Source organism: Arachis stenosperma, chromosome 1 (genome assembly GCF_014773155.1).
Source record: "Arachis stenosperma cultivar V10309 chromosome 1, arast.V10309.gnm1.PFL2, whole genome shotgun sequence".
NCBI classification, from domain to species: domain Eukaryota; kingdom Viridiplantae; phylum Streptophyta; class Magnoliopsida; order Fabales; family Fabaceae; genus Arachis; species Arachis stenosperma.
In genome coordinates, this window is record NC_080377.1 from 80,138,267 (window position 1) to 80,146,197 (window position 7,931).

Below are 7,931 nucleotides of genomic sequence, written 5' to 3' on the forward strand. Positions count from 1 at the left end.
CATTTCAAGTATGTTGTCTCTTCTGTTGAGAAAAGTTTAATGTCTGAATCATATCTTTCTTGTTAGGCAGGTTATTAATTTTTAAAATCAAATCTTTTTAAATTGTTTTTCAAATCATATCTTCTCAATCACATCTTTTTAAAACCATAACTTTTCAATCATATCTTCTTAATCACATCTTTTTCAAAATAGTTTTCAATCATATCTTTTTAAATTTCTAATTTCAAAATCTTTTTCAAAAATCAGATGATTTCTTTTCCACTCTTAAGTTTTCGAAAATCAATTAGTTTTTTTTCAAAATGTTTTTAAAATCTTCTTAATTTATTTTCAAAAATTTCTTCCCCTCTTCTCACATCCTTCTATTTATGGACTAACACTCCTCCTCAATGCACAATTCGAACTCCATCATACTTGATAAGTTCGAATTCTTCTACCTCTTCCTTCTATTTTTCTTTTCCTCTGACACCTCAAGGAATCTCTATACTGTGACATAGAGGATTCCATATTTTCTTGATCTCTTCTCTTTCATATGAGCAGGAGCAAAGACAAAAGCATTCTTGTTGAGGCTGACCCTGAACCTGAAAGGACCTTGAAGCGAAAGCTAAGAGAAGCTATGGCACAACTCTCTGTAGAGGACCTAATAGAAGTCTTCAAAGAAGAAGAACCCATGGCAGCCGAAAACAACAACAATGCCAACAATGCAAGGAAGGTGCTGGGTGACTTTACTGCACCTACTCCCGACTTCTATGGGAGAAGCATCTCTATCCCTGCCACTGGAGCAAACAACTTTGAGCTTAAGCCTCAATTAGTTTCTCTAATGCAATAGAATTGCAAGTTCCATGGACTTCCATTGGAAGATCCTCATCAGTTTTTAGCTAAGTTCTTGCAAATCTGTGACACTGTCAAGACTAATGGGGTTGACCCTGAGGTCTACAGACTAATGCTATTCCCTTTTAATGTAAGAGATAGAGCTAGAATATGGTTGGACTCACAACCTAAAGAAAGCCTGAACTCTTGGGAAAAGCTAGTCAATGCCTTCTTGGCAAAGTTCTTTCCACCTCAAAAATTGAGTAAGCTTAGAGTGGAAGTCCAAACCTTCAGACAGAAGGAACGTGAATCCCTCTATGAAGCTTGGGAAAGATACAAACAATTGATCAGAAAGTGTCCTTCTGATATGCTTTCTGAATGGAGCATCATAGGTATCTTCTATGATGGTCTGTCTGAATTGTCCAAAATGTCACTGGACAGCTCTGCTGGAGGATCTCTTTATCTGAAGAAGACGCCTGCAGAAGCTCAAAAACTCATTGAAATGGTTGCAAATAACCAATTCATGTACACTTCTGAAAGGAATCCTGTGAGCAATGGGACAAATCAGAAGAAAGGAGTTCTTGAGATGGATACTCTGAATGCCATATTGGCTCAAAACAAAATATTGACTCAGCAAGTCAATTTGATTTCTCAAAGTCTGTCTGGAATGCAAAATGCACCAGGCAGTACTAAGGATGCTTCATCTGAAGAAGAAGCTTATGATCTTGAGAACCCTTCAATGGAATAGGTGAATTACATGGGAGAACCCTATGGAAACACCTATAATTCTTCATGGAGAAATCATCCAAATCTCTCATGGAAGGATCAACAGAGACCCCAACAAGGTTTCAATGATAATAATGGTGGAAGAAACAGGTTTTACAATGGCAAGCCTTTTCCATCATCTTCTCAGCAACAGACAGAGAATTCTAAGCAGAACCACTCTGACTTAGCAACCATGGTCTCTGATCTAATCAAAACCACTTAAAGTTTCATGACTGAAACAAGGTCCTCCATTAGAAACTTGGAGGCACAAGTGGGACAGCTGAGCAAGAAAATTACTGAACTCCCTCCTAGTACTCTTCCAAGCAATACAGAAGAAAATCCAAAAGGAGAGTGCAAGGCCATCAACATGGCCAAATTTGGAGAGGAGGAAGAGGCAGTGAACGCCACTGAGAAAGACCTCAATGGACGTCCACTGGCCTCCAATGAGTTCCTTAATGAGGAACCATGGGAATCTGAGGCTCACACTGAGACCATAGAGATTCCATTGAATTTACTTCTGCCATTCATGAGCTCTGATGAGTATTCTTCCTCTGAAGAGGATGATGATGTCACTGAAGAGCAAGTTGCTAAATACCTTGGAGCAATCATGAAGCTAAATGACAATTTATTTGGTAATGAGACTTAGGAGGATGAACCCCCTTTGCTCACCAAAGAACTGGATGACTTGTTTAGGCAGAAATTACCTCAAAAGAGACAAGATCCTGGGAAGTTTTCAATACCTTGTACCATAGGCACCATGACCTTTAAGAAGGCTCTGTGTGACCTAGGATCAAGCATAAACCTCATGCCTCTCACTGTAATGGAGAAGCTAGGGATATTTGAGGTGCAAGCTGCAAGAATCTCAATAGAGATGGCAGACAACTCAAGAAAACAAGCTTATGGACTTGTAGAGGATGTTCTGGTAAAGATTGAAGACCATTACATCCCTTCTGATTTAATAGTCCTAGAGACTGGGAAGTGCATGGATGAATCCATCATCCTTGGCAGACCCTTCCTAGCCACATCAAAGGCTGTGATTGATGTTGACAGAGGAGAATTGATCATTCAAGTGAATGAAGAATCCTTTGTGTTTAAGGCTCGAGGATATCCCTCTGTTACCATGGAGAGGAAGTATGAAGAGTTTCTCTCAAAACAGAGTCAAAAAGAGCCTCCACAGTCAAACTCTAAGTTTGGTGTTGGGAGGCCACAACCAACTTCTAAGTTTGGTGTTGAACCCCCACATTCAAACTCTAAGTTTGGTGTTGGGAGGTTCCAACATTGCTCTGAGTATCTGTATGGTTCCATGAGTGCCCACTGTCAAGCTACTGACATTAAAGAAGCGCTTGTTGGGAGGCAATCCAATGTTATATTTATCTATTTTCCTTTGTTATTTTATGTTTTCTGTAGGTTGATGATCATGGGAAGTCACAAAATCAATTGAAGAAGCAAAAATAGAATGAAAAATAGAAAGAAAAATAGCACACCCTGGAGGAAAACCTTGCTGGCGTTTAAACGCCAGTAAGGGCAGCAAATTGGCATTTAACGCCCAGTCTGGCACCATTCTGGGCGTTTAACGCCAGAAAGGGGCACCATACTGGCGTTAAACGCCAGGAAAGGGCAAGAAGCTGGCGTTAAATGCCAGAAATGGGCACCAGCCCGGCGTTTAACGCCAGAATTGGCATAAAGAGCATTTTTGCTCGCCACTTGGTGCAGGGATGAATTTTCCTTGACACCTCAGGATCTGTGGACCCCACAGGATCCCCACCTACCCCACCACTCTCTCTCTTCTTCTTCACCCATTCACCAATCACCTCAACCACTCTTCCCCAAAAACCCCTCACCTATCAAATCCCATCTTTCTCTTCACCACTCACATCCATCCTTCATAAAATCCCACCTACCTCACCATTCAAATTCAAACCACTTTCCCTCCCAATCCCACCCTTACATGACCGACCCATACCACTCTCTCCACCCCTATATAAACCCATCTACACTCCTTCATTTTCACACAACCTAAACACTACTTCTCCCCCTTTGGCCGAACAACAAAGCCATCTCCATCTCCTCTATTTCTTCTTCTTCTACTCTCTTCTTTCTTCTTTTGCTCGAGGACGAGCAAACCTTTTAAGTTTGTTATGGTAAAAGCATTGCTTTTTGTTTTTCCATAACCATTTATGGCACCTAAGGCCGGAGAAACCTCTAGAAAGAGGAAAGGGAAGGCAAAAGGTTCCACCTCCGAGTCATGGGAGATGGAAAAATTCATCTCAATGGTGCATCAAGATTCAAGACCACTTCTATGAAGTTGTGGCCATGAAGAAGGTGATCCCCGAGGTCCCTTTGAAACTCAAAAAGAGTGAATACCCAGAGATCCGACATGAGATTCGAAGAAGAGGTTGGGAAGTTCTTACCAACCCCATTCAACAAGTCAGAATCTTAATGGTTCAAGAGTTCTATGCTAATGCATGGATCACCAAGAGCCATGATCAAAGTGTGAACCCGAACCCAAAGAATTGGCTTACAATGGTTCGGGGGAAATGCTTAGATTTTAGTCTGGAAAATGTAAGGTTGGCATTCAACTTGCCCATGATGCAAGGAGATGAACACCCTTACACTAGAAGGGTCAACTTTGATCAAAGGTTGGACTAAGTCCTCATAGACATTTGTGAAGAGGGCGCTCAATGGAAGAGAGATTCAAGAGGGAAGCCGGTTCAACTAAGAAGGCATGACCTCAAGCCCGTGGCTAGGGGATGGTTGGAGTTTATCCAACGCTCAATCATTCCCACTAGCAACCAGTCCAAAGTTACTATAGACCGGGCCATCATGATTCATAGCATCATGATTGGAGAGGAAGTAGAAGTTCATGAGGTTATAGCCCAAGAACTTTATAAGGTGGCGGACAAGTCCTCTACCTTGGCAAGGTTAGCTTTTCCTCATCTCATTTGTCACCTCTGTTATTCAGTTGGAATTGACATAGAGGGAGACATCCCCATTGATGAGGACAAGCCCATCACTAAGAAAAGGATGGAGCAAACAAGAGATCCCACTCATCATGAAATCCCTGAGATGCCTCAAGGGATGCACTTTCCTCTACAAAACTATTGGGAGCAAATCAACACCTCCCTAGGAGAATTGAGTTCCAACATGGGACAACTAAGGGTGGAGCACCAAGAACATTCCATCCTCCTCAATGAAATTAGAGAAGATCAAAGAATCATGAGAGAGGAGCAACAAAGGCAAGGAAGAGACATTGAGGAGCTCAAGCACTCCATAAGATCTTCAAGAGGAAGAACAAGCCGCCATCACTAAGGTGGACCCATTCTTTAATTTCCTTGTTCTTCATTTATTTGTTTTTCGAAAATTATGCTTATTTTTACCTATGTTTGTGTCTTATGGTCATTAGTGTCTTAGTGTCTATGCCTTAAATTTATGAATGTCCTATGAATCCATCACCTTTCTGGAATGAAAAATGTTCTTAAATGAAAAAGAGAAGAATTGCATGAATTTTGAATTTTATAACAGATTAATTATTTTGATGTGGTGGCAATACTTTGACTTCTGAATATATGCTCGAACAGTGCATATGTCTTTTGAATTTGTTGATTCATGAATGTTGGCTCTTGAAAGAATGATGAAAAAGGAGACATGTTACTGAGGATCTGAAAAATCATAAAAATGATTCTTGAAGCAAGAAAAAGCAGTGAATACAAAAAAAAGAAACGAAAAAAAAGAAAGAAAAAAAAAGAGAGAAAAAAAAAGAAAAAAAAAATAAAGTTGTGATCCAAGGCAAAAAGAGTTTGCTTAAGAACCCTGGACACCTCTAATTGGGGACTCTAGCAAAGCTGAGTCACAATCTGAAAAGGTTCACCCAATTATGTGTCTGTGGCATGTATGTATCCGGTGGTAATACTGGAAGACAGAGTGCTTTGGGCCACGACCAAGACTCATAAAGTAGCTGTGTTCAAGAATCATCATACTTAACTAGGAGAATCAATAACACTATCTGGATTCTGAGTTCCCATAGAAGCCAATCATTCTGAATTTCAAAGGATAGAGTGAGATGCCAAAACTGTTCAGAGGCAAAAAGCTAAAAGCCCCGCTCATCTAATTAATACTGATCTTCATAGATGTTTTTTGGAATTCATTGCATATTCTCTTCTTTTTATCTTATTTGATTTTCAGTTGCTTGGGGACAAGCAACAATTTAAGTTTGGTGTTGTGATGAGCGGATAATTTATACGCTTTTTGGCATTGTTTTTAGTATGTTTTTAGTATGTTTTAGTTAGTTTTTAGTATATTTTTATTAGTTTTTAGTTAAAATTCACTTTTCTGGACTTTACTATGAGTTTGTGTATTTTTCTGTGATTTCAGGTATTTTCTGGCTGAAATTGAGGGACCTGAGCAAAAATCTGATTCAGAGACTGAAAAGGACTGCAGATGCTGTTGGATTCTGACCTCCCTGCACTCGAAGTGGATTTTCTGGAGCTACAGAAGCCCAATCGGCGCGCTCTCAACGGCGTTGGAAAGTAGACATCCTGGGCTTTCTAGCAATGTATAATAGTCTATACTTTACTCAAGAATTGATGGCCCAAACCGGCGTTCCAAATCAGCTCAAAATTGCCCGGCGTTAAACGCCGGAACTGGCACAAAAATGGGAGTTAAACGCCCAAACTGGCACAAAAGCTGGCGTTTAACTCCAAGAAGAGTCTCTACACGAAAATGCTTCAATGCTCAGCCCAAGCACACACCAAGTGGGCCCGGAAGTGGATTTTTATGTCATTTACTCATCTTTGTAAACCTTAGGCTACTAGTTCTTTATAAATAAGACCTTTTGCTATTGTATTTTCATCTTGGTTCTTCTGGTTCCCTCTTTGGGGCCGAAGCCAATGATCACTTTTGTTCTTATGTTTTTTCAACGGTGGAGTTTCTACACACCATAGATTAAGGTGTGGAGCTCTATTGTACCTCGAGTATTAATGCAATTACTATTGTTCTTCTATTCAATTCAGCTTGTTCTTATTCCAAGATATTCATTCGCACTCAAGAACTTGATGAATGTGATGATTATGTGACGCTCATCATCATTCTCACTTATGAATGCGTGCCTGACAACCACTCCCGTTCTACATGCAAACAAGGCTTGAATTTTATCTCTTGGATTCCTTAATCGGAATCTTTGTGGTATAAGCTAGAATTGATGGCGGCATTCAAGAGAATCCGGAAGGTCTAAACCTTGTCTGTGGTATTCTGAGTAGGATTCAATGATTGAATGACTGTGACGAGCTTCAAACTCCTGAAGGCTGGGCGTTAGTGACAGACGCAAAAGAATCAATGGATTCTACTCCAACCTGATTGAGAACCGACAGATGATTAGCCGTGCCGTGACAGGGTGCGTTGAACATTTTCACTGAGAGGACAGGACTGTAGCCACTGACAACGGTGATGCCCAACATACAGCTTGCCATGGAAAGGAGTAAGAAGGATTGGATGAAGACAGTAGGAAAGCAGAGAGACGGAAGGGACAAAGCATCTCCATTCGCTTATCTGAAGTTCTCACCAATGAATTACATAAAGTATCTCTATCTTTACTTTATGCTTTATTCATATATCATTCATAACCATTTGAATTTGCCTAACTGAGATTTACAAGGTGACCATAGCTTGCTTCATACTAACAATCTCCGTGGGATCGACCCTTACTCGCGTAAGGTTTATTACTTGGACGACCCAGTGCACTTGCTGGTTAGTTGTGCGAGGTTGTGTTTATGCCATGGTATTGAGCACCAAGTTTTTGGATTCATTACCGGGGATTATTTGAATTGTGAAAAGTAGTGATCACAATTTCATGCACCAAGTTTTTGGCGCCGTTGCCGGGGATTGTTTCGAGTATGGACAACTGACGGTTCATCTTGTTGCTTAGATTAGGTACTTTTCTTCAGAGTTTTTAAGAATGAATTCTAGTGTTTCAAGGTGATGTTCTTATCATCACCAAAGCTGATTGATTCTCATCAATTTAGCTCTTGAATGCAATGTCCTGCTGAAGCTTGGCTAGCCACGTCTAATTTCTTTAGACTAAAGCTTTAGACTAACATTGCATGATTCCTGGAATTCTCATTAAGAATTTTGATACCTTTACTTTCTTCTTCCACTTAATTTTCGAAAAATCCAAAAAATTACAAAATCATAAAAACCAAAAATATTGTATGTTGAGTCTAGTGTCTCATTTTAAGTTTGGTGTCATTTGCATGTTTCTGTTCTTCTTGCATTCATTCATGTGTCTTAAGTGATCTTCAAGATGTTCTTGATGATTTCCTTGCTTTGATCTTTGAATTCTCTTGACTTGAGTGTTTTGTCATATG

At 40.1% G+C, this 7,931-nt stretch overlaps 1 non-coding gene across 1 annotated transcript; it reads right to left on the reverse strand.

Moving 5' to 3' along the window:
- Positions 1-1,072: 1,072 nt before the first annotated feature.
- LOC130950264 (small nucleolar RNA R71) lies at positions 1,073-1,180 on the reverse strand. Its single transcript, XR_009073549.1, has one exon. It is a non-coding gene; the product is annotated as a small nucleolar RNA R71 (small nucleolar RNA).
- Between the last annotated feature and the right edge of the window lie 6,751 nt (positions 1,181-7,931).